This window comes from Felis catus, chromosome B3 (assembly GCF_018350175.1).
Source record: "Felis catus isolate Fca126 chromosome B3, F.catus_Fca126_mat1.0, whole genome shotgun sequence".
Taxonomy (NCBI): Eukaryota; Metazoa; Chordata; class Mammalia; order Carnivora; family Felidae; genus Felis; species Felis catus.
Window position 1 is genome coordinate 62,431,516 of NC_058373.1, and position 27,225 is coordinate 62,458,740.

The following is a 27,225-nucleotide window of genomic DNA, read 5'->3' on the forward strand; positions in this document are numbered from 1 at the left end:
TAAAGACAAGTATTTGACAATGCAGGAGACCTGAGAAACTTTGCAGCCTTCTATTTTTGACATGAGCCCTCTGACAAGCCAAACCTCACCTCGGTGCTCTTAGGGTAGGATTCTGTGGCCAGATTTCTGCAGCTCTGACTCCATGGAGCTTCTTCCCGGGTAACAGGTTTCAAATCCCTAATGATGGAACAGAGTGACCATAAAAATCTTCAGAGAACGTGTGGTCATATCTAAATCAATTCCATGTATTTGCTGAATTATATGAATTTAGGGGGAGGTGGCAATTTCCAGATATATTTTCCTTCTTTAAAATTGATAATGGGGGCACCTGGGTGGCCCAGTTGGTTGAGTGTCTGTCTCTTAATTTGGGCTCAGGCTGTGATCCCAGGGTGGTGGGATCAAGCCCTAGGTCTCTCTCTGCCCCGCTCCCCCCCTCTAAAAATAAAAAGAAAAATTTGATTAATGGTATTAGCTTTATTCCTACTGCTTTTTAAAAAATGTTTACTTATTTTTGAGAGAGAGAGAGCGTGAGCAGGGGAGGGGCAGAGAGAGAGGGAGACAGAATCTGAAGCAGGCTCAGAGCTGTCAGCGCAGAGCCCGACGTGGGGCTAGAACTCAAGAACTCTGAGCTCATGACCTGAGCCAAAGTCGGACGCTTAACCGACTGAGCCACCCAGGTGCCCTCTACTGCTTTTTACTTTTATTTTTAAAAAAATTTTTTTATTTTTTTCCTCTACTGCTTTTTAATAGTAGGATACCTTTGACATAGAGAGCGACCGTCTGTGGTCCCCAAACACTTTGGGGAAGGCAGACACTTAACAGTCATCTGGCCCTGGACTGAGCTTGCAAGTTTCTGTCTCTGCCTGGGGTTCAGGTGCTGGACCACACTTCCTACGGGGCCATCTGATGGCTCTCATTGGATAGATTTTTTTTTTTTTAAAGACTGAGTTTTCTTTTCCCTTCATGATAAACAAAAATGACTCTTTCTCAAGTAACAACAATTTAAGAAAAAAGCAATAAGGTCCCAAGACACCCTCCTAAAGAGCAGTCAATCATCAGACAGAGAATGTATCTGCCCCAGAAAATAGTGTTTTTATAGTTCAGTCTCAAGATTCTAGCTTTGCCTTTTCCCTACCTCCCATTTCCTAAGAAACAGAAATTTTAGTATGAGAAGGTGGGAAACTGAGTTAGAGGAACTGAAGTGGAGTTAGAGGAACTGCAGGACTGGAAGGCTTTTTAGCCTCACGTGAAAATCTGGGTGAGGTATGGGATGAAAGTCCTAGATCTTCAGCTACCTGCTCACTTTACTCTTTAAAATATTTTTTTACATTTATTTATTTATGAGAGACAGAGCACAAGAGGGGAAGGGGCAGAGAGAGAAGGAGACACAGAATCTGAAGCAGGCTCCAGGCTCCGAGCAAGCATTTAGCACAGAGCCCGACAAGGGGCTCAAACCCACGAACCATGAGATCGTGACCTGAGCCGAAGTCAGTCACTTAACCAGCTGAGCCACCCAGGCTCCTCACTTAACTCTTTAATAGAGGCAGATTTCCACAGAAGGGAGTTCAGCGAGTTGCAACTATGGTTTCTTTTCTTCTTTTTTTTTTTTTTAATTTTATTTTTGAAAGAATGAAAGCACAAGCGGGGGAGGGGCCGAGGATCCAAAGTGGGCTCCTCGCTGACAGCAGTGAGCCCAATGCAGGGCTTAAACTCAGGAGCCATGAGATTACAACCTGGGCCAAAGTTGGGCTCTCAACCAGCTGAGCCACCCAGGTGCCCCACAACTATGGTTTAGAGGTGACAACCTGAGTGATGGCTCTTAAAACAAGTGAAGCACAATTTACCAAAAAATTTAAGTTTTTATTTATTTGTAATCTCTACACCCTATGTGGGGCTCAAACCCACGAACCCAAGTTCATCCTCCAACTGAGGACGCTCCTCCAACTGAGCCAGCCAGGCACCCCATAGCGAAACCAAATTTGATACTAGCTTCCAAAACTAGTTTTTTAATATAGACTTAACTTAGACTATTAAAATGGTACTAAATTTGAATGTAAGAGTCTCGGGTGCTATCTTTATCTGCCTTGTGGCTTACTGTGTGATCACAAGTCAAATGATCTCTTTATATTCCAATTCTCTTTCAGAAATTGGACTAAGTGTAGGAAAAATTCTACTGGCCAGAAATGCTGATCTTTTTTCTTTGACCCTGGAAATTTCCAAGGAACTCCAGTTAGCGCTTCCTCAAATCAGATTTGAGTTGAGAGGGCTCCCTAAGTGAAACAGAGCAAATGGAGCAATATTTAATGCTAAACCACAGAGCCAAGGGAGGACAACTTTTGCCAATAGGGCAAAGCAGAAACGATGTGGCATACCCAAAGAAGGTTGGGTTAGAGCCAGGGAGGAAAGGTAAGTGACTGCCACACTGTTCTCTCCTGCCACATGGCACGCTCATCACCCAGGGCTTTGGTAGGATCAGGGCTGGAATGGCACAGGCTTGCATCCAGTACCTGTTCCAGAAATAGGCTCTGGATGTAGGGACAGCAAGTAAACAAACATCCCACCAGCTGTTGCTGAGGTGTGCCTCTCCCAGGCAGGCCTGCCCACCAGGACTGTGGCTGGAAAAGGGAAAACGCCCGGGGGCCACTCCCTGGCCCCGCCTTGGAGTGGCTCCCCAAGATTAAGAAAAGCTCCAGCCACGTGAAACAGGCAATATTTTCCTGAAAATTCCAAGCCATCCCAGCCAGCTTTGTCCCTACTTGAGTTGTAAGATTCAAGACAGGACACTGCCATAGCAATCTTAGGTCTGTGGGAGAGTTGTTTACTTGAACCCAGAGGTGGGTTATTTCAGGCACGGATTCATTCACCTAGCCAATATTTGTTGAGACCCTGCACTGTGCATGGTGGTGAATAAAGCGAAACCACATCTTCCCACACGATGATGGAAGGAGAGAGATGGCCTAGCTAATTAGGGCTGTCATCACTGGTGCTGCGGAGTCAAGACGTAAGCACAGGGAGCTTTAGAGCATGGGGAAGAAGATAGGAGAACCCTAGGCCGGTCAGGGTGGGAAGTAGGAGAGAGGCTGTGTTAGGGAAGCCGAGTCCAGAAAAATGAGTAGCAGTCAGACCATGAAAATAGAGGGAGAAGAACATGGGGACAGAGAAAAGTCCCAGAAGAGGAAAACAGCATGTACATTGGCCTAAAGGCAAAAGAAAGTTTGGAGACTAGAAAGTAGTTCAGTGTAGCTGGAGCATGAAGGACAAAGAAGGAAACATCCAAAGGTGAGGTTGGGAAATTAATAAACAAGGCCAGGTATGAAGGGCTTCCTAAGCCATGTTAAGGAGCTTGGGTTTTATTGTGGGGACAAGGAGATAATGGGTCATTTTAAGAGGGGTAGTGACAGGATCGGATTTGCATCTAGAAAGATCCAAGCTATGGTTGCCATGGGTATGACATGATTATACTGATTAGGGGAGCACAGATTCACACTTGGCAATGATATGTCTATATGAAATAATGCAATTGATGGCTTGTGGTCTTATTTGTATTTTCTAGCTTGATTTCTTTGAAGCTATTGTTTCACGATTACAGAACAAATAGAATCATGGTTGGCAGACCTCAGAGGTGGCCATGTCAACATAGCACATCCCACCCTTTCATCTTAAAGTATGATGGGGACATGCCTCTCTTGGGATGTTGGGTCAGCACTCCCTCCCCTTGGACCTGGGTATGACTATGTAAGTGCCTTGCTAATCGAGTACAGCACAAATAATGTGACTTCTGAGGCTAGGTCATGAAAGCACTCCTCTCTCTCTCTCTCAACATGTTCCTTGGTAGTTCTGAGCCAACATAGAAGATGTTTGGCAACCTTGAGGACACCATACTATAGAAATGCCATGGAGAGACAGAGGGGCTGGCTCTCAGCAGTTTAGCCCCCAGCATGAATCTTCCCACCCAGGCATCAGACATGTGAGAGATTCAGATGATTTCAGACCCCAGCCTTCAAGCTACCCCAGTTGACACCAGGTGGAACAGAGACAAGCTGTCCCTGAGAAGCCCTGCAGATTTATGAACAAAATAAATGCCGTGGTTTGAGCCATTGGGTTTGGAGCTGGTTTGTTACACGACAATAGGTAACTGGCACACCATGACCTACGTTTCGGATTTTATGTAGCTAATTTCAGGTATTTTATTTTTCAGTCCCTTTTAGTTTCTAATGGTTACAGAATTTTAATACTTAATTCTGGATGCAGTATGGAGAGGAGCAAAATTGGATGCGGGGGCCAGCTGTGAGGTGACTGCGGTTGTCTAAGAAAGAGATGACTGACCTGAGGACTTTCATCTCCACTTGGGGTAGAGAATCCCGCAAGAAAATGCCACTCCCCTGCCCAGGGATGAGAAATAGCCGAATTATCTACAAAACCGTAGCTTTTCTTGAGTCTGCAGGAAGCTGAGGTCACAAGACAATGAAATAAAGCCTCTTCAAGGAGAGAGAGACACACGTGAACAGTCTCAACTTTAGCAGAGCACGGAAGAAAGAGGTGGCCATCATACAAGTGGGTAAGAAGAAATCAACAAAAACTTTAACAAAAGCTAAAAGGCTACACATGTGTCAGGCTAGTGTGTCAGTTTAGAATAGCTGGAGACTATTCCAGACACAGGAGAGTTTGTACTCACAGTGTTTTTCCAGAGGCCTCCCCGGAGGTTCAGAGAAAAACTGGGAGCTGGGCAGGAAATGGGGAGGGCTTTCCTCCGTGGTGGTGCAAGCATGCAGAAGTTGATTAAGGCAGCTGCTTGGCAAAGGCAAAAAGCCTCAGCTGCTTCCAGAATCCCTCTCTTAAGCAAAAGCCTTAAGCTGCTAAGGAAGGGGCAACAGATTCTTGCTTTAGGGGGAGTAATGAAAGCAAAACTCACCTGCTTTGGGGTGAGGAGTAAAAACATTTCTGTCCTTCTTTGCCACAGGCAAAGATCCACTGCTCTGGTGAGGAAGAATGGAAGCAAAATCCCTCTATCCCAAAGGGAGAAGCGGGCAACTATGGGGCTGAGGATTCAAGCAAGGGTCTGCTCTGTTGGGGGAGCGGGCAAGAAACTGGCCACAAAAACCAACTGCAGATAGTAAGGCAGAATTTGGCTTTCTGAGGGAACAGGGGCAGAAATAATGAGAAAGCCTCACTCCTGACCTTGGGATGTGCCTGAGACTAAAGCTGAACCAGGATAACAGAGACGCACCCCCTCAACCCACCCCCACTGCGTGTCTTACCCCTCCAGGAGCCTGGCTCCACACGACAAGCAAGAGCACTCCACTGCTGGTGTAGGGCAGGCATGCAGGGATGGTTGAGGTCCGTGGAGCAGGAACCCAGGAACACACCAGTCCACACTCTAAGCAGCCCACTACTAGAGGGATTCAAAGCCTGTGATGCACTAAGGTAATGGTGGGAACAACATAACCCAAACCCTGCCTGACCCTGAACTAAACAGACTCAACCCTCAGACCAACAGAAGAGGCATGGCCACTTCCAGACATAAATACCATTTACCTCAGTCTCTACTGTTTACATGCGATGGGCATTCAATAAAAATTTATGACGCATATGAAAAAGAAGAAAAATAAAAATCCATCGTCAAAAGTTACAGAAATCAGGGCACCTGGGTGGCTCAGTCTGTTAAGCGCCCGACTCTTGATTTTGGCTCAGGCCATGATCTCATGGTTCATGAATTTGAGCCCCACGTGGGGCTCTGCGCTGGTTGTGCAGAGCCTCCCTGCTTGGGATTCTCTCTCTCTCCCTCTGTCTCTGCCCCTCCCCTGCTTGCTCTTTCTCTCTCTCTCTCTCTCTCTCAAAAAAAAAAAAAAAGTTACAGAAATCAACAGAACCAGATTCACAGATGACACAGATTTTGGAGTTACCAGATAGGGACTTTAAAATAATAATAACTAATATGTGAAAAGGTCTAGTGGGAAAGGGTGGGCAACTTGCATGAACATTTAGGGAGTCTTGGCAGAGACACAGAAACTATGAGAAAGTCCAATGCAGATGCTAGAAATAGGCACTCCTGGATGGCTCAGTCAGTATAGCATCCTACTCTTGATCCTAGGGTCGTGAGTTCAAGTTCCATGTTGGGCACGGAGCCTACTTAAAAACATGCTAGAAATAAAAAACATGATATCAGAGATGAATTCCTTCAACAAGTTTCTCCATGGTAGGTACAGCTGAGGGGAAAAAAAAAAAAAACCAATGAACTTGAGAGAGGTCAGTAGAAACCATCCAAGCTGAAACACAAAGAGGGGCAAAAAGGAGTGGGAGTAAAAAAAGAAAACCAAGCTTCTAAGATCTGTGGGAAAATATCAATCAGTCTGATATACGTGTAATTTGAGTCCCAGAAAGAGCGAATGGTGCAGAAGAAATATTTGACGAGATGATAGTAACGTAAACGAGGATGTGGCTCTGAGCCTAGAGAGAAGTGGATAAAGGAAGCATTTGGAGGGGAAGAACCACTGGAACTCAGTATCCTAGTGGAATGAAGTGTGAGAGAGTAGGAGTGGAGCCTGACACCTGGGTTTGGCACGAGGGAGTGTGGGGTGGCTAGCAAGTGGTGTTGCTAGGTTTGGAATTTCTAGCCTGGCTTAGCTCTCCGAAGCCTGTGCTCCTTGGATGCACCACACTGCCTCCTATAGGCTGCACTGGAGCGACAGGTGGGTGGGTCTCTGCTCCTTGAGGCCCCACCCTCCAGCTGGAGGCCATCTTAAGCGGTCGTACTTCTCACCATGAGTCAATGTGTGGTTGAGATATACTCATCTCCTGGCCTTCTCCCCACCTCCTTTTCCCAAGTGCTACAGGTCACAGATTGTTCGGAAGTAAAGGTTTTCTCTTCCCAAACAGACAGACTCTTTGCTCCCTTCATGCTGACATGATCCACTTAAAAAAATCAGTTATTTTGCAGATAAGCAGGGAGGGAGGAGGCAGAGATAGGTAAGAGGGATGGTACCTATGTGGGCATGCATGTGTGCACAGGTAAGGAGATGGGTTACTGAGAGTTTATCGTTTTATTTTTTTCCTTTATTGTTTTGTCTTTATTATTATTATTTTTTAAATAGGCTCCATGCCCAACATGAGGCTTGAACTCATGACCCTGAGATCAAGAGTTGCATGCTCTATCTACTGAGCCAGACAGGCACCCTGAGTTTTGAGCATTTTAAAGAATAGAACCAGGGAGCCTGGGTGGCTCCATCAGTTGAGCATCTGACTCTTGATTTTGGCTCAGGTTGTGATCCCAGGGTTGTGGGATCAAGCCCCACATTGGGCTCCACACTGAGCGTAGATCCTGCTTGCGATTCTCTTCCTTTCTCTCTCCCCCTCTCACATGCCCTTTCTCTCTCTAAAATAAATAAATAAATAAATAAATAAATAAATAAATAAATAAATAAATAAAATAAATAAATAAATAAATAAATAAATAAATAAGGACCACTTTTGGTTTTTTATCTTATGTCCTTTTTGGATGAGATTATCTATTATTTTGAGAGAGAGAGAGAGAGAGAGAGAGAGAGAGAGAGAGAGAGAGAGAGAGAATATGAGTGGGAGAGGGGAAGAGAGAGAGGGAGACACAGAATCCGAAGCAGGCTCCAGGCTCTGAGCTGTCAGCACAGAGCCGGATGTGGGGCTTGAACTCATGAACCGCGAGATCACGACCTGAGCCAAAGTCGGCCACTTAACTGACTGAGCTACCCAGGTGCCCCTGGATGAGATTATCAATTGGTATCTCAGCAGAATGCCAACGTGCAGCATAGCCTTCAGCAGAGCATCTGGTCAACTAAATCATGAGATCTGGGAGACAGGATGGAAGGTGTAGGTTGGATTAGAGTACAGTAGTGTAAATTCTTAGTTGTTTGAAAAACCATCTAAAAATTGTGCTCATTGACTAATAAACTGACACGATGCTCATATCGTCTTTGTTTCTTTTTCTTCTTCTTCTCCCCCTTCTCCCTTACCCCCTCCTCCCCCTCCTCCCCTCCTCCTCCTTCTTCTTCTTCTTCCTCCTCACTCTGCTGAGCTGAACATTTTTATTAATGATTTGGATAAGTGCATAGAAGACATCCTTACTAAAAGTGAGAGGATAGGTAATTGACTGACCAACAGAATCAGACTCTAAATTTTTGTAGACTGAAATGATGGGACAAAGTATGAAATCTAATAAGGATAAATATGAAGCCCTTCGTTTAGGATTTAAAAAGTAACTACACAATTAGAGGACACAAAAAGAACTGTGTATTAGTTTGTTCTAGTAACAGAAGACAGACTCAATCTAGATTAAACCATAAAGGGACATTGATTGATAAGGACAGAAGTAGAGCTGGCCTCAAGGTCATCTGGATCCAAATACTCAAGTAATATCTTCAATCTCTTCTTTCTTTCACTCTTAACTTCTCTATTTCTTTGTGTGTAGGTATAGCAGATATAGGCCTGGGAGTTCTTTACATCATCCCAGCTTAGCAAATCCAGCCCTTCCAACTCCATATAATAAATCCCAGGGAAGGATTCTGATTGGCCTGGCCTGAGTCACATGCTAATCATCAAACCAATTGCTGTGACCAGGGAAAGGACTGGCTTTCATTGGCTGAGCCTAGGTCATGGGCCAAAACCTATGGCTAGAGGCACAGGGTACCGTGGTTGGCAATCCCACCAGAACCATTTGAAAATGGGAAGTGAGAGAGAGTTGCTGTTACCTGAAGAAAAGCAAAAGGGATGCTGAGAAACCAAAACAACAGATGTTCAATGTCTTTACAGTTCAGTTGAGTCAGTAGTGTTGTGTACCTGCCAAAGTTTATAATTCTAGGAATCAATAGTGGAAATGTACTTAGGGCTATAATAGTATAAAAATAAATTCTGCACTGGCCATACGACTCTGAAGTATCATTTGGGCACTATGAAAGAGGAACACTGACAAACTCACAGTGCTGCCTGGAGTAGGGGTCCAGGGTAAGGAGGCCCAGAAGATCATCTCATTTGAAGAGAGGTCAAGGCAATAGAATTTGGCCTGGAAAGAGAAGATATGATAAACATGGTTGGCCTTAAAATATTTGGAGGAGTCTTGAGCAGAAAAATGAAACACTGACATACAAAGGACAAACTAGGACCACTGGGGGTAAGTTTCAGGGAGAGCAATCACAATTCAGTGTAAGGTAAACTTTCTAATAGCTGTCCAATAATATATGTTCAATCAGGCATCAGAGATATTGTAAAGGGATTCCTTTATTTCATAGAAAGTTGGATCAGATGACCCCTAAGGTCCTTTCCAGTTATGAAAGTCTATGGTTGTCCATCAGAGACCTACAGGTGCTTGCTGCTAATAAGTCAGCCCTGGACTCCACAAAATCTTGGAGGAGGAGCTGTTGAGCTCTTTAGATGATAATGACCTCCTTAGATGATAATGACCTCTTCCAACAAACATCTGATCACCTACCAACAATCAGTCAGAGGCAGAGCTCTCCAACAATTCTTATCTTAGCCCAGCCATGTGGGACAGACTTTTTGGCAGGGAAGATCACAGAAAGACAGCCCTTGTGCTATTTTATGTCTTCTGAACACATACCATCAGACAAGGTCTTGGATGTAGACAGTTTATTTTAGGGGGTGGGCAAGAATAATGGAGCAAAGAGAATGAGATGGTGAAGGGTCTAGTGAGTGGTTCCTTGTGGGTAGTTAGGGCTCAGTCCCTCTGGGATCACTCTGAGGTGCATAAAAGAACACAGCTCAGAATTTCTCCCACTGAGCGATGGGGAAATATGGCTATAATTCCACCAGTCCCCATCCCTCAGTTGTTGAGGTTTGTCTTTTGGGAGTGTTAATCTCCTACTACTTCTAGGCTGCCCTGCAGAGGCTGAGAAAAGCCTCCCACAGAGAAGGAGAAGGATGGTCTATTAGGATTCCAGGACCCAATTCCAACGGGGGTGGGTTGGGTTCTCACACACACAGCGCCAAGCAATTCTCCTACATCAGCAGGTGTCCAAGAATTCAACTCAATTCGGACACTATCTTCCTGGAGATGGCATCAGATTCACAAGTTAAGGGTTCAGTCCCACAAAATTGCCTCCCACCCCAGGCTGTTATTTGTTCTTCTGACCGATTGGAGGTTTCAACTACCTCTTCCTTAGGTTCAATTAATTTACTAGGGTGGCTCACAGAACTCAGGGAAACACTTAACATTTATTTATCAGTTTATTAAAGGATGTGATAGTCAACAGTCAGATGAAGAGATACATAAGGTGAGGTATGAGGAAAGGGCACGAAGCTTCCATGCCCTCTCCAAGCACACCATTCTCCATAATCTTCATGTGTTCACCAATTCCAAAGCTCTCACAACTCAGTCCTTTTGGGTTATTATGGAGATTTCATTGCATAGTCATGATTGACTGAGTCATTGGCCATTGGCTGATTCAGTCTACAGTCTCCCCTCCCCAGAGTTGGGGTGGAGGTGGGAGTAGGACTGAGAGTTCCAACACTCTAATCACAAAGTTGTTTCTCCTGGAAACCAGCCGCTGCCTTTGGGTGGAGTCTATAAGTCAACTTCAGTAATTATAAGACACCCTTTTCACCTTTATGGCTGTGAAGTATTTTCAGGAACTGTGGATGAAGACCAAATATATCTGAGAAAGATACTTTGGTCATCTGAATGACTAAATATACATTTCTTACAAATCATTATATCATAAATGGGAAACTGTGAACATGTTCTGGAACTGTCCATCACAGCCGCAGTTGGACATAGAGGTGGGCTGAAGGGATGTGGGGTAGGGCATCAACAACATCTGCCACAGTCCCTTTCCCATTCAGTCCGGGACCTATCTTCCAGGGACAGCATGGGACCTTTGATTTTCACATTCTAGCTTCTGTGGCCCAAGGAGTTCTCCAAGTTGGCTAATTCAGCATAGCCTTATCTGATGTCCACCCACAGCTATGTTGAGCTGAAGTCTCCCTTCTGGGCCAAGTTTCCTCACTGGGTTGTCTGCTCTGAGGCTACCAAGGCACTAGGCTCTCTAGGCTGCCACCTGTTCTATTCTACACCCACATGTGAGCCTGGAACATGGTGACATTAGGGATACTGGTTGTACTGTTCATTCTACAATGGTCAAGGACAGAACTGGTTGGAGGCTGGATGGGCTCCAAGTTTCCTCTGCTTATGGGCTATTATTTCTTAAGAAGAAAAGGCTAAGAATGACTGAGAATTCAAAGACCCTGAGAGACCTCACTCAAAGCCTTAGAGACACTTCTAAGATAGGAAATTAATGACCTAATGTTGGAGGTAAAATTCCTGGCCAGCCCTGGAGGACCAATCCTAGTAGGTCTGTGACTCCAGTTAGTGCTCCTCTGGCCTCCTGGGTGAGCACTCCAAACACTCCCCTCCCCTATTCCTCTCACCCTCTTACCCCTGCATTCCCGACCGGTACTCAGTCTTTCCGGTCACCCCTTCTCTCCTCCTTCATATTAGTTAACTGCCCCCCGCCCAGGGGCTACGTCACCTCTGATGGTCATACTCAAACTCCCTAATTTTGCCTCATTTCTTACCATCCTACTCAGTGCTCTAATACCCATTCCACCACCTGGGAGAAAGGAGGCTGAGCTGTAGGTATTTATGGTGAGTTTGGGGTGAAATGGAACCAAGGGCCTCCCTAAGGCAAGGAGGGGCTGGGTGTGGGTGTGTGCTGGGGTGGGGTTCAACTTCACCATTGTTAGCTTAGGGCAAGGCAAATGGATGGCAAATGTGACCCAGCCAGAGAAAAAGCCCGGCCAGCAAATCACCTGAGATCCCACCTGAGACCTTGGGGAGGTGAGACAAATACTGGATCTGAGTCCGGCTCAGGACAAGGCACTTTACTGGGATGGGAGCAAGGCAGTGTGGGCCAACTCCTGTCACAACTGTCCCCTTTCCCCTCTCTGCCTCCCTTAGGCCATCTCCATTACTCTTCAGTGGGGGCTTCTCTCATCCTTGTTGTCATGAGTCCCCTGTGCCTCTCTTTGTCTCTTTTCTTGTTTCTGTCTCAGACTCTGCTGTGCTTTGTTCATCATCCCTCAGTCCTGCATCACTGAGACCCTGTCACCATCTCACTTTTTTGCCTCTTCACATTCTCTGGGTCCCTAAATATGCCTTATTTCTCTTTGTCTCTGTCGGTGTGTGTGCCTCTGACTTGATCTGTTTTTCTATATCTGTCTGTCCATATTCCCAGAAGACCTATAACTCCAGAACAGCTGGCTGGAGTGGCTTTTCTGAGAACGGAGCCTGGGACAGCCACCCAACATGCTGAGTAGAGGTGGCTAAGGACATTTCCAGCCCAGGAGTCGTCATGGTAACAGCCAGGGCGGGCCAGGCAGGGGACGTGCGGAACCACGTGGGCTTGACCTTTCTGTGGTGTCACGTTTGAGCGGGAGCTGGGGAAAAACAGCAACAACTGCTTCCCTCTGGCCCAGCCCTGGGGCTTCCAGGCTGGGCTGAAAGGAGAGAGGGAGAGAGGAAGAGAGAACTGGGACAGCTGGCAACAGAGCGCGTGGACAGACGCGTTAGCCAGAGCCATCCAGAGAATCCGCTGGAGAGCGGGGCGAGCACAGGCACGCACACACAGCTCCGGGTCGTCACCGAGACTCCCATTGTGAACTGACCTGTGGAGGGCACCAAACATCACTGCTGCAGGCTCAGCTCGCGCTTCTCCAGCCTCCGCTCTGGGTAGGTGGTTAGTAAAGGTCAGTCCCCCACACTCAGAGCTCCCCTCCACACTCCTTCAGATCAAATGTCACTTTTTCCATATTGCAAAAGGCTCTGTTGCTCTAAAGAAAATATGCTAAAAGAAAAAGGAACCAAATGATTCTTTCAAAAATAGAAATATTATAAATGCAAAAGTCCAAAGAAAGATACTCAAAATAAAAGGCAATCCTCCCTCTACTTCCCCCAGCTCTGAAGTTCCCTCCACAGTCGCTTCCCATGCCTGTCAAGTCAGGGGGGAGAGACGAGGCTGGGTCCCAGATCCACTTCTCTGACAAGGGCACAAGAAGGGAAGCCAGATATTTTGTTTCCCATGTGTGAAGGAGGCTTGGACTCACAGCCCTCCTCCCCGTCCAGATATACCCGTTCCACTCCTTACATCTTTCTCCTACAGGGCAGACATACAGGCACCGGGAAGAGGTGTCCACAGGTGTCCTGTTGACCCTGTGACCCCTTAAGGGAGAGGCAAGGGGTACAGGGCAGCCTCAGGTTAGCTCCGTAGAGAACACAGCTCACCTGTGGATCTCATTTCCAAACTTTTGAGCCATGGCCATGCAAGAGATCTCAAGCCTTTTGGGAAACACTGCCTTGGAAAACAAGACCACCAGCTCAGAATGAAAACGAAGCTTGTCGTGAACTGAAAAATCTACATGCAGGAAAGTCATGAAGTGGGCACTCACCAGCCAAGAGGTGGCTGACTTAACACAGCAGCATTCCAGGCTCCTTTTATTCATCAGTCAGCCCAAAATACCCTTGGAGAACTTCATCATGTCACTCAGATAAGGAAAGGGGAAGTCTTTTGATTCTTGGCAGGAGAGGGGACGGCCATAACCCAGCGGTCATAAGCTACCATGCTTTGGGGTGCCTGAGTGGCTCAGTCGATTGAGCGTCTGACTCTTGATCTCAGCTCAGGTCTTGATCTCAGAATTGTGAGTTCAAGCCCTTCATTGAGCTCTGTGCTGGGCATGAAGCCTACTTAAAAAAAAGTTAGCATGCTTCCAAAAGGCTATTTGAAATGAGTCCTGATTGTATATATTTGAAAGTGGTCACAATGTTACTGAAGATTCAGCATTTTTGAGGCTAACCTTTCTTTCTCTGACTCATAGGTTTACATGTTTGGGAAGTGGTTGACATAACCTCCCAGTTCTGCCCCTACAGAATCATCACTGAATACTCCTATCCCTTACCTGGGGACAGAGTAGGTTTTGGGGACCTTCAGGTACCTGTGACTCTTGGAGCAGTTGGCAGAGGACAGGAAGGAAAAGGGTGACCGCCGCCCCACATGAGGCCCAGGCTCCAGCCTAGCAACAGGCACCCCTCTCCCCTGGCTGCAGTTGCGTCCCTGTGTGAGCATGGGGCCTTTTCCTTCTGCCTAATCCCCTTCCCTCTAGCTCTGGCTTTTCTCCATCAGCCCCTCAACTCACCCCTGATCCCTCTCCTGCTCAGCACCTGGGGCTGGGACAGCTCCCCACGGATTCTGATAGTCTGGGAGCATCTGTGCACCTGAAAGTGGTGTAAGCTGGGGAATGTGAGTCAGACTGGCAATTGCTCCCACCAGGCCAGCGACCCCTAGAATCCGTCCCTCCTCTCTCCACTCAAGCTATGCATCAGGTCTGCCTCACCGTCTGGATCTGAATGCTCACTGCGCTAGGACAGGCCATCTGCTATTTCATGCCCATGCCTTCGCTGGCTCTGTTCCCTTTGCCAAAAAGCTCTTTTCTGGTGAATCTGTGTTCTGCTTCAAGACATGACTCGATTGCCACTATACAAGCAGAGCTATCCTCAATCTACCCAGGCTACTCTGTTTCCCTTAGAATTTGTTCTTACCACTATCATAGCAGTCACATCTCTCCACATCTGCCCCCTCCCTGGAGGGTACGCTGTCTGGAAGAGACTGGGTCATATGGATCTGTGGGTCTCCAGAACTTGGCTCAGTGTTGCTCACTCAGTATTTGTTATTGCTGTTGGTCCTCACCCAGAGTGGAGCCTTGGTCTAGGGTATGAGCCAGAGAAGGTCTCAGAAGCCTCCCCAGAAGCAGTGGTATATCTGCATGGCAATGAATAGTGGGTGGCGCGTATCATGCTGCCCCTACCTTGAGAGACCACAGTCCCATCCTGATGCAGGTCCTGTGGTGCCAGGCTGGTTGCAAAACAGGATACTTCTCACCTCTGACAAAAGCACAGCTTTGGCCCACTGGCGCCTCATGGGCTAGAGAAGCAACACCTGGCCGGCATCTGGATGCTTCCTCCCCAGCTTTGGGCAGCTGAATCCTACAGTTATTCCCTCATTATTTGGCTTTACTGACTCCCCCTTGCTGCACTAAACAGAGCCCTGGGGAGTGGGCTCAGAGTGGGAAGAGAAGGCTGGAGGCATCCTTCGTGTCCTCCTCCCTCTCCCTCCTCCTGGCTGGCTGCAGCTGTGCTGTGTGATGGGGAGCTGAGCACAGTCTTAATTACCGCTCAGCCCTGCTCATTAGTGCCTCTGGAAGCCAGAGAAGCCCCGAGTTAGGACGTTGTGATCACAGTGGAGGCCAGGACCTCAGATTTCCCGGGTGATCACAAGTCCCATTTCTCAGGGATTGGGTCTGTGTAACTGGGGATCCCTTTTTGGGCCTCCAGAGGGAGACACCCCTCTCTGGGACGGGAAATGGGCTGGAGACGGAGAGAAGAGAGGGAAAGCTAGGCCCCCGCATGGGTTCTCGCTCGTGTGTGCACAGCATCATGGAGACAACATATGGTGGAATGTGTGAAACTCCAGTGCAATCAGAGAAAAATGAACACATGATTAAATAAACCAAATGTGCTCAAATTCAGCACATTGATGACTTACCCACCTTCTGGGGGACTTAAGCAGGGGGCATTGTTCAGCCACTCTGTTTTTCTTTTCTTTTCTTTTTTTTTCTTTTTCTGCAGTGAAATGGAAAAAAGAACTGGAAAGTGCTGAATACTGAACAAAAGGGAACTGAGGGAAGGAGAGGAGGGGTGGACCCTGGAAATTATAAATGAATAGGCCTGCTACAATATCTGGGACAAGTCCTTCACAATACCAACTTGTAAACACCCTAGAAGATCGTATGAGATAATACGCATGAAAGCACTTTTTGAACCGTAAAAGGCTTTAGAAATATAAGGCATTATTAGGTGATATTTCTGCTCAGTGCAGGCTATAAAATAGATGCTTCGGGGAGGCTGGAGATTTATGATAATGACTCATCACCCACAAAGTACTCGCACAATTTAGGCTGCATCATTTAATTAGTCATTGCCTCTCATATACACTACTGCGGAAGCCTTCTAAAGGGCTCCCTTACCTCCACCTTCTCGCTAGTTGCATATATCTTATATGCCACCACCAGCTTAACTTTCCTGAGGTGGAGCTCAGGTCAAATACTTGCAATGCTCCTCTTGCCCGCTTCATAGAGCCTGGGGACCTTGACTCTGGTCCCACACGACTCTCCCAGCCTGATTTCCCTCCTTCCATCCTGGCAGATACAGACTTAGGGAGATCAAGTCACTTATCCAACACCACACAGACACTAAGCGGCAGATCCCAAGATCAAGCCGTCAAACCCCAGACACTTGACTGCAAAACCATCGCTCGTTCTAGCCCCTCACCTTTTCCCTTTGATGGATACAGATGAATGAAGATCTTCCCACACACAGCTTTTTCTCTTCTTTGGAAACAATTTCCTCAGGACAAATTCCCAGGAGTTGGGATTACTAAGTCAAAAGACATTAATATTTTGGGGCTCCTGGATGGCTCAGTCAGCTAAACATCCGACTTCAGCTCTGGTCGTGATCTCAGAGTCCGTGGGTTCAAGTCCCACATGGGTCTCTGTGCTGACACCTCAGAGCCTGGAGCCTGCTTCAGATTCTGTGTCTCCCTCTCTCTCTGTTTCTCCCTCTCTCTCAAAAATAAATAAACATTAAAAAAACAAATAAAATAGGGGCACCTGGGTGGCTCGGTCGGTTAAGCTTCCGAGCCCAGGTCATGATCTCACGGTCTGTGAGTTCGAGCCCCGTGTCGGGCTATGTGCTGACAGCTCGGAGCCTGGAGCCTGTTTCGGATTCTGTGTCTCCCTCTCTCTCTGCCCCTCCCCTGTTCATGCTCTGCCTCTCTCTGTCTCAAAAATAAATAAACGTTAAAAAAAATTAAAAAAAATAAAATAAAAAACATGTTAGAGATAACAATACTTTAAAACAAGACATCAATATTTTTATGGCTGCATGAATTGACATATGCCTGGCCAAAGGGCTGAGCTGATTTATATTTTAGCCAATGATAAATACATACAGCTTTTACCAGACCCTACTTGCCACTGGGGGTAACCTTTGAATGACTTGCATATTAAATAAGGTATTTCTTTGTTTTAGTTTGAGTTTCTTTGACTATTGAGGTAGACTATTTTCCAATGATTCTGTTTCCCATTTGTACTTTACCTTATGCAGAGTGTGTGTTCATATCTGTGGCTCATATAATTATTAAAGTCTTTGTGTTTCCAAAACTGCAACTGGGGGTGGGGGTGGGGGTGGGGGAAGAAGAAGAGGAAGAAGAAGAAGAAGAAGAAGAAGAAGAAGAAGAAGAAAAGGCAGTCTTTAAGAGCAGATATGGTGGACTCTGTGACAACAAAGCCGAGATCCCTAACTATAAAGGCAGGTAAATAAACTGTACATTGAATAAGTCTGTAAAACAAAATTGAGGTCAAATGATTTAAAATGCAGTCTGCAATTAAAGGGAGCATTTTGGAGAAGGCATTTCCTGGACTCAGTCAATACTTTTCCTGACCCTACCAGTGTGGCCTAACACTAACATTCACTACTTAATGTCCGAGTCATTTTGGTGACTACATATTTGTCCTGAAACAGCGATGCTTTATTTTTTTATGGTGTATTAAAGAGTACTTTATTTTCTGGGGCACCTGGGTGGCTCAGTTGGTTGAGCATCTGACTTTGGATCAGGTCATGATCTCACCATTCAAGGGTTTGAGCCCCGTGTGGGGCTCTGTGCTGACAGCTCAGAGCCTGGATCCTGCTTCAGATTCTGTCTCCCTCTCTCTGCCCCTCCCCCCACTCACACACTGTCTCTCCCTGTCTCTCTCAAAAATAAATAAACATTAAAAAAAAAAAAGACTACTTTATTTTCTGACTAGGTAATGTATACACATGGTACAAAGGTCAAAAGATATAAAAAGATATGGAGTGAAAACAACATCTCCCTCTTCTCCTGCATTCTAATCATCACATTTCTTTCCCTGGGGATAGATGCTGTTTCCAACTCCTTGTGTATCCTTTAGGGACATTCTATGCATATATGAACCTGTATGCGTATATTCTTAATAGAAATGATAACATATGATACAGCATACAATATGTGCTGATCTGTGTTTTACTGTTTTGAGAACATTCCATATCAGTAGATAGAAAGTTTAAATACATTTTTAAAAATGGAATGTCAAGGGGCGCCTGGGTGGCGCAGTCGGCTAAGCGTCCGACTTCAGCCAGGTCACGATCTCGCGGTCCGTGAGTTCGAGCCCCGCGTCAGGCTCTGGGCTGATGGCTCAGAGCCTGGAGCCTGTTTCCGAATCTGTGTCTCCCTCTCTCTCTGCCCCTCCCCCGTTCATGCTCTGTCTCTCTCTGTCCCAAAATAAATAAACGTTGAAAAAAAAATTAAAAAAAAAAAAAAGGAATGTCAAATGGGTGTGCTCTACTCTAAGAAAACCCAATAAACAAAAATCTACATATGTAAGGCAAAATTTCAGGAAGTATTTACTTCACAAAAGAAGCTTCTATTTGCATAGAAATCCTCTGTTAGGCCAACCTCACATATTTCAGTTATGATTCATTTCATCGATAATATGTTGATGTATTTACACAGACACAGTCTATGAAAAACAAAGGCCATTTAACTTGGAAATTATTTACTAAGCAAATAAATTGTTAAAGATTATACTTTGGTCAAAATGATATCTCCTGCCCCGTCAGAAAGTGCGATTATACGTTTGAAAAAGTTGATTCTACCTAAGTCTTGTATTAAAAAAATTCACAAATGCAATAATTCTAAGTGTAATAATTCCACCTGTCCAGTTTGCAATTTGTTCGACAAACATCAACAGCACGGCATGTAGAAGAAAAGGCTTTCAGTGTTAGCTGATGTGAGATGTGCAGTCCGGGGTCAACAGGACCTCTCAGTGGCATCCAGCTCACCCAGGTCCTCCGTCCTAACATGGCCCAAGACTGGACTTCTGTCCTGGATCACGTCGGATGGTTGGGGCATGCCCTACCAATATCCCCAACTTCTTCCAATCACCAACCACAGGGCTGGTGTCTATGGGTTGACTGAAAACTGTCCTGTGTTTTCAGCCCATGCCAGCTTTAGGGGTTTAAGTCTCAGGTGTTTGCCACCTGTGTGTAAAGTAGCTTTTCTTGTTCGCTCTGACATTACTTTGAGGAGCCAAACTGGCACTGTTTGTGGAATGAGCCATTGTCCACCCTGCCCGTGCTTGGTATGATCTTCTAAACTTTGATCTTATGTTTCCTTAGCATTGACTTTTTCAGACTTAGGGTCCCAGCTTTTCTGTTTTAAAAAATTTTCTTTATTGAAAAAAAAAATTTTTTTTTAAACACTTACTCATTTTTGAGAGTGAGAGAGACAGACCATGAGCAGGGGAGGGGCAGAGAGAGAAGGAAACACAGAACCCAAAGCAGGTTCCAGGCTCTGAGCTGTCAGCGCAGGGGCCGATGCGGGGCTCGAATTCATGGAGTATGAGATCATGACCTGAGCTAAAGTCAGATGCTTAACCGACTGAGCCACCCAGGCGCCCCATGGGTCCTAGCTCTTCTAATGCCCACTTTCTAATTGTATAGTTAGAATGTATCCTAAAGGTAACTTTATTCCCTCATGTGTTCATTCATGTGGTATTCACTCTCTTCTCCTCCAAATCTTTGCTCAAATGTTACTCCCTCAATGTGGCCTGCCCTAATTACTCTGTTGAAAATTAAAACACCCTCTCCTCCTGTAATCCCTTATTCTCCTTACCGTGCTCTCTTTTCCCATATTACTTAGCACCGACTAACATAACATATGCTTTTCTTATTTACTACGTATGTTTTTTATTGTACATCTTCTTCCCCTAGGATATAAGCTCCATTTTGTCTGTTGAATTGCTAATGTGTCCCAAGAATCTAGAACGGGGCCTGGAGCATAGTAGGCCTTCCATAAATACAGTATGTGTTGAAAGAATAAATGACATGAACTCCTGCCATGAATGACCTCCATAGGGCCTAAGCACGTTGAGGCCTCCAAGGGTAAACTGCTGTGAGCCCTACCCTCAAAGGGCCCATAGGCTAGCCTCAGTGTTGGGGACATGTTATTAATAACTACAGTCCAAGATAGAAACTGCAGTACAGAAAAAAAGAGCCATGCAGTTAGAGGAGGAAGAAGAGAAGGCTTCAGTGGTGGAAGAGCCAAGGGAAGGCATGAGCAGAGGAGTCAGAGAGACTGGATTTGAATGCTGAATCTGCCCTGCGTGAGTGGGGTTGGCTTGTTACAAGCTCCGTACCCACAAACTGGGGGTAAAAATATTTATCTTAGTATGATTGTGAGGGGCAAACAAGATAAGGCCTGTGGTGGATAGCCCCTGGTACAAAGTTCATGATGGGGTGCCTGGGTGGCGCAGTCGGCTAAGCGTCCGACTTCAGCCAGGTCACGATCTCGCGGTCCGTGAGTTCGAGCCCCGCGTCGGGCTCTGGGCTGGTGGCTCAGAGCCTGGAGCCTGTTTCCGATTCTGTGTCTCCCTCTCTCTCTGCCCCTCCCCCGTTCATGCTCTGTCTCTCTCTGTCCCAAAAAAAATAAATAAACGTTGAAAAAAAATTTTTTAAAAAAAAAGTTCATGATGAACTCAGATCAATCCCCTGCTTCCTCTGGAGTGTCCACCAATGGGAAAGCATAAATTATGACCTGTAATGGTATTTTGTAAGTCATTTAGATGATAGTTACCAGGACCGTGTAACAGCAGAGACAACAGTTTGCGACCGATGTCAAGTAAAAACAAACACACAAACAAAAAACAGACTACAAAATTGTCCGTGATTACAACTGGGTACAAATAATTCAAAATTTACACAAAAATGAAGTCCATTCTTGGGCTAGTCGGGTGTGAATGAGAATTAATGTACCTAAGTATGCTTCTTTGAGTTTTATAATTCTACTTTTTTGTCACCATTTAATTTTGATACGGTTTCAAACTTACAGAAAAGTTGCACGGTATAAGTAATTTCCAAATACCTTTTATCCAGATGCACCATTCGCACATGCGCTCTCTCTCTGCATGTGTATACGCGTTACCTAAGAATAAAGACATTCTCTCACATGACCACAGGATAGATTTCTTACTGTTTTTACAAACAAAAGGGCAGAGAGACTGTACCTTCCTGAGGTCCTGGGCCACATTCTCACTAGGCTCAGGATACAAGACTGTTCTCCATAGTCTTCGGGCCTCTCACATCTGAAAACACCAGCCAGCTACCCAGTGGCAGAGCCCCCTTCACATGGCTGGCAAACCAAGTGTGCATTGTGCCCCCCCCCCCCCCCCCCCGCCAACCCTCAGGTCATGTCGGGGAGGGGCTGAGATGGTACCACCCTGAGGAGCGTCATGTTTGGGGACTAAAATCCTGATGGTGTAAGGCCACAGGGGTTTTTATGACCCCGGAAGTGTGTCCACTGAGCTGAGCTTCCCTGGGGGAACAAATGCACTCTCAAAGGAAAGACGCTGAGCTGCCTGCCGGCTCCCCACTTGGAGTCCGCTGAAAATATTTCTCCAAACCATTGAGTTCTGAGGACCAGTCTACAAGTACTGGGGCCAGAAACAGTTAAACAAATCTGCCCTTGGAATTCCTAGGCGTAGAGCCACGGTAATACAAGGACTGTTTAAGTGGATGCTTTGTTGGGAGGAATGAAGTCTATGCTGAGGGCCCTGGGCAGTGACTAGCGCAGCGGCCAGCTGGGAGGGTGGAAGAGATTTCTCATGAGCTCGTGGACAAGGTCTGCACACATATCATCCGTTCATAAACGCCTCTGCCAGCACCAGGGTAACAGTCCTTTCGTCTCTTCCCCTGATCCCTTTGAGTTACTAGACTCAGGGGGGTTCCTCTCTCCATATCTGTAGCCTCCACCTCATGCCCAGTCAGGACAAGTGCAGGCAGAACAGATCGCACACGCCGCAGCCCATGGGAAGGAATTTAGGACCATTCCAGACCACACAACTGGTCTGGTTCTGGCCTTGACACCCAGGTCAGTACTCAAACTCCTGGGTTAACAGTGGCCTTACCCTTGCTGTTCTTTCCCTCACCCTCAGGGGCCCCTTCCTCCCTGGCTCTGTTACTTGTTAACTTTGTGATTTGGAGAAATTGGCCGCACTGGGTGTGTTTCCTCACCTGTAAATGAGATAATGGCATTTACCTTAGAGGGTGTGGTGGTAAGGGAGAAAACAGACCGTGGATATAAAAGTACACAACGAATCTGAGCAAGCGTCGGTAACAGCTGAAGCTCACCCATGAGAACAGCTAGAACTTGACCTTTCTTAATTTGTATCCCCAAAGTGCCCTGTGCTGAGGGTTGCAAGCTGCTCGGTCAGGATAAACGGCTGAGGCTGATAACTATCGAAAAGCTTATTGCCCATTTGCACCTATCAACTTGATAATATTAACTTCTAGACCTCAGGGAGCAGAATCTTCTCATATACTAGTAGTAGGAGAATAAATGGACACAATCTTGTTACCTGGAAACAATTAGAAATATTCAGCACATTCTCTTTAATTAAGCAATTCTCCCCATAGGAGTCTACCAGAAATATTCACAAATATGCACAAGGTCACATGACAAAGGCACTCATTGGAGCATTATTTGTAATAGAAAAGTATACGGAGACCATCTGAATGCCCCCAATTAGGAAACTAGTTAAAGAAATCATGGAGTTGTAATGCTGCCGCGCTATCAGGCACCATGCAGCTGTTGAAAATAATGACAGATCCCAAAGCAACCCACAGATTCAAGGCAATCCCTATCAAAATTCCAATGGCATTTTTCACAGAAATAGAAAAAATAATCCTAAAATCTGTGTAGAGCCATAAAAGACCCCAATAGCCAAAGAAATCTTGAGAAAGAAGAATAAAAAGCTGGAAGCATCACATTTCTGATTTTAAACTATATTGCGGGGTGCCTGGGTGGCGCAGTCGGTTAAGCGCCCGACTTCAGCCAGGTCACGATCTCGCGGTCCGTGAGTTCGAGCCCCGCGTCGGGCTCTGGGCTGATGGCTCAGAGCCTGGAGCCTGTTTCTGATTCTGTGTCTCCCTCGCTCTCTGCCCCTCCCCCGTTCATGCTCTGTGTCTCTCTGTCCCAAAAATAAATAAAAAACGTTGAAAAAAAAATTAAACTATATTGCAAAGTCATAGTAATCAAAACAATATGATATTGACATAAAAACAGACACAGATCAGTGGAACAGAATAGAGAGTCCACAAATAAACCCATGCACACGCAGTTAATTAATTTATGACAAAGGAGCCAAGAATATACAATGGGGAAAGGATAGTCTCTTCAACAAATGGTTCTGGGAAAACTGGTCAGCGACATGCAAAAGAATGAAATTGGACCACTATCTTACACCGTACACAAAAATCAACTCAAAATGGATTAAAGACTTGAATGTAAGACCTGAAGCCATAAAACTCCTGGAATAAAACATAGGCAGTAAGCTCCTTGACATCAGTCTTGGTCATGATTTTTTCAATATGACAGCAAAAGCAGAAGCAACAAAAGCAAAAATAAACACGTGGGGCTACATCACACTAAAAGGCTTCTGCACAGCAAAGGAAACCATCCACAAAATGAAAGGGCAACCCAGGTGATGAGAGAAAATATTTGCAAGTCATGTAACTGACAAGGGATTAACATCCAAAATATATAAAGAAATACAATTTAATAGCAAATAACAAACAAACATCATAAGATGGGCAGAGGAACTAAATAGACATTTTTCCAAAGAAGACATACAAATGTCCAACAGGTACGTGAAAAGTGAGCACCCCACAGGTGCTCGCTATCACTAATCATCAGAAAAATGCAAATCAAAACCACAATAAGATACCTTACACCTGTTAGACTGGCTGTCATTCAAAAGACAAGAGACAACAAGTGTGGGAGGGACGTAGAAAAGGAACCCTTGTGCACTGTTGACAGGAATGTAAATTGGTCCAGCCACTGTACCAGTACCAGGAAAACAGTACGGAGGTTCCTAAAAAAATAAAAAAATAGAACTACCATATGATCCAGAAATTCCATTTCTGGGTATATATCCAAAGGAAACAAAACCGCTATCTCAAAAGGATATCTGCACCCCCATTTTCATTGCAATGTTCTTTACAACAGCCAAGACAAGGAAACTAAATGTCCATCAACAGATGAATGGATAAAAAACTGTGATATATATATATACACAATGGAATATTATTCAGCCACAAAGAAGGAAGGAATTCCTGGCATTTGCAACAACATGAATGGCTCTTGAGGGCATTAAGCTTAGTGAAATAAGAGAGAAAGAGAAAGACAAATATTGTATTATCTCACTTATATTTGAAACCTAAAAAAACAAGCTCACAGAAATGGAGAAGGGATTGGTGGTTGCCAGAGCCAGTGGGTAAGAGAGTGGAGGAAATGGGGAAAGGGAGCCAAAAGGTACAAACGTCCAGTTATAAAATAAGTAAGTTCTGGGGATGTAACGTACAGCATGGTGGGTATAGTTAACAATAGCGTGTTGTATATTTGAAAGTTGTTAAGAGAGTAGATCTTAAAAGTTCTCATCATGGGGCGCCTGGGTGGCTCAGTCTGTTAAGCATCCAACTTCGGCTGAGGTCACAATCTCATGGCTTGTGGATTCTAGCCCTGTGTCAGGCTCTGTGCTAAGAGCTCAGAGCCTAGAGCCTGCTTCAGATTCTTGTCTCCCTCTCTCTCTGCCCCTCCCTCACTTGTTCTCTCTCTTTCACTCTCTCTTAAAAATAAAATAGGCATTTTTAAAAATTAAAAAAAATAGTTGTGCCAATCTAATTCTTTCTACAGATCCACAGTATAAAGCAAAACTGAAAAATATGTTTTAACCCATTAGGGAGAAAGAGTCTATGACTTAAACTCATAACCCTGCTTATGTCTAATTCCCTAACCTTAGGAAACCTGTTCATTGCATCCCACCCAATAATGGTGATAGAAATAGCTAGAGGTACTTCGATCAATTCATATTTATCAGAGCATTAAATACATCAAAATGCTAAGTGTGCTAATGTTTTACAGTGATAAAAAAATGACAGATCATTATGTATTGACACAGAAAGATTTTATGCTTTTAAGCAAAAACTGCAAGTTGCAGATTTTCAGCGATCTAAAAATGCCTAGCATATAGGAGGTAATCAACGAATACTTGTTGCATTGAAAGAAAATGATCCCAGTCTGCTGAAAAGAAAAAAACTGACCACCCCAACCCACACTCGTAAACAAGTCCATATATTTTCATGTGCCTAAATAAAGTTCCGGAAGGACAGCGGCCACAGTCAGCTGTGTTTATCCCTGGGTACAAGCAGCTTTAACTTTGCCTGTCTCTGGTCTCCAGAGCCCACATCCCTTGAGGTGAGGTTGCAGTGGGCAACCCACATAGACACCAGGCAGCTCACTAGAGATGCCTTTGTAGGGGGTCTTCAGTTCTTCTCTCTCAGTGGGAAAGAACAGGAAAGCCCAACCTACTCCCAACCACTACTCAAGGTAACTACAGGGTCAGGGGAAAAAAAGCTAAGGGCAAATGCAATTATTCAGGACACTGTTTTATTTATACCTAAGCAGGGACACTAGAGTATGAACCCCCAGTGGCCTGGGTCTTGGGTGGGCCAGACATTATGAGTGGGTGGCTTCTAAGATTTGATGAACCCCCAAATTAAAATTCATCAAAATTAAAACTTAAAAGATTAAAACTTTTGTGCCTCAAAAGAACACTATCACGAAAGTAAGAAGACAACCTACAGAATAAGAATATTTGCAAATCAGATGTCTGATAAGGGGCTTATATTTAGGGTGTATAAAGAGCTCGTCCAACCCAACAATAAAACGGCAAATAATCCAACCAAAAAATGAGCAAAGGGTCTGAACAGACATTTCCCCAAAGAAGATACGCAAATGGTCCCGAGCCATCAGGGAAATACAACTCAAACCACAATGAGATACCACTTCACACTTAGTAGGAGGACTGTGACCAAAAAGACAGGTAACAAGTGTTTGGGACATGGAGAAATTGGAATCAAGATATATTGCCCCTGGAAAATAGCCTGGTAGTTCCTCAAAACGTTGAACATCGAGTTACCTAGGTATATACCCCGGGGGAAAAATGAAACCATGTATCCAGCCACACACAAAAACTTGCACATGAATGCTCATGGTAGCATTATTCATAATAACCCCAAAGTGGAAAGAACCTAAATATCCATCAGTTGATGAATGGATAAGTAAAAGTCCACACAATGGAATATTATTCACCAAGAAAAAGGACTTACTACTGCTATATGTGACAACACGGATGAATCTTCAAAACATAATGCTAAGTCAGCCACTAAAGAGCATATGTTGTATGATTCCATTTACTGTGTATGAAATTTCTGGAACAGGAAAATGTATGGAGACAGCAGAGCAGGGCTTGCTGCGGTCTGGGGAGGGAATGTGGGGGCAAGTGCGGAATGACTGCTAATTGATACAGTAGTATAATGACCGTGAAAATTGATGGGGGTGATGGTTGCAGAACTCTGTGAATATATTAAAACATTAATTTTTGCACTTCAAACAATTAGGCGAACTATAAAAAATTGTGCAAATGTCCACTTTTATAAATTATTAAATATGTTCTTAATTGGGAAACAATTTTATAAATACAGTTACATTATTGTTTTGTAGATAAAGCACTTTTTAAAAAAAGTCCACAGAGCATAACACAAAATGATACCATTTTTCAATGCACTTCATACTGGTTAGGTCATTTGCTGAAATTATATCTGTATAGTGCATTGATCCTGCTTCAAAGGAAGGTATAGCAAGGATTTCCAGCATGATGAACAATGTGTGGACTGAAAAGCAGAAGAAAGTATGCATAGAATTGGGTATGAAGTAAATGTTATGCTTTCTTCAACATTCTATCCATAATTGTTGTTTTGAAATAAAAGAACATATTCTAAATATTAACACACACCAAGAAAAATGACATAATCAGTAAAACATGCAGAATACATTCTTAACACATTCTCTCTCTCTCTCTCTCTCTCTCTCTCTCTCTCTCTCTCTCTCACACACACACACACACACACACACACACACACACACACTCTGGTGGCCCTGTCACATCTAGAAACAACCAGGCAACTGTCTGTGGGGAGGCTTCCCGGTATCCCCAAGG

The 27,225-nt window shown here is 44.9% G+C and overlaps 1 long non-coding RNA gene across 3 annotated transcripts in view; it reads right to left on the reverse strand.

Moving 5' to 3' along the window:
* Positions 1-27,225, reverse strand: part of LOC109500709 — a 38,160-nt gene that overhangs the window by 4,070 nt on the left and 6,865 nt on the right. For 2 of the 3 annotated variants that reach the window (XR_006599312.1, XR_006599313.1), the window contains exons 3-6: positions 15,583-15,655; positions 12,649-12,827; positions 8,948-9,031; positions 90-177 (exon numbers count right to left, since the gene is read on the reverse strand). This is a non-coding gene — a long non-coding RNA (uncharacterized LOC109500709). Of the gene's footprint in view, positions 1-35; positions 178-8,947; positions 9,032-12,648; positions 12,828-15,582; positions 15,656-27,225 lie in introns of those variants that run through there. The other variant, XR_006599311.1, reaches the window with a different exon arrangement.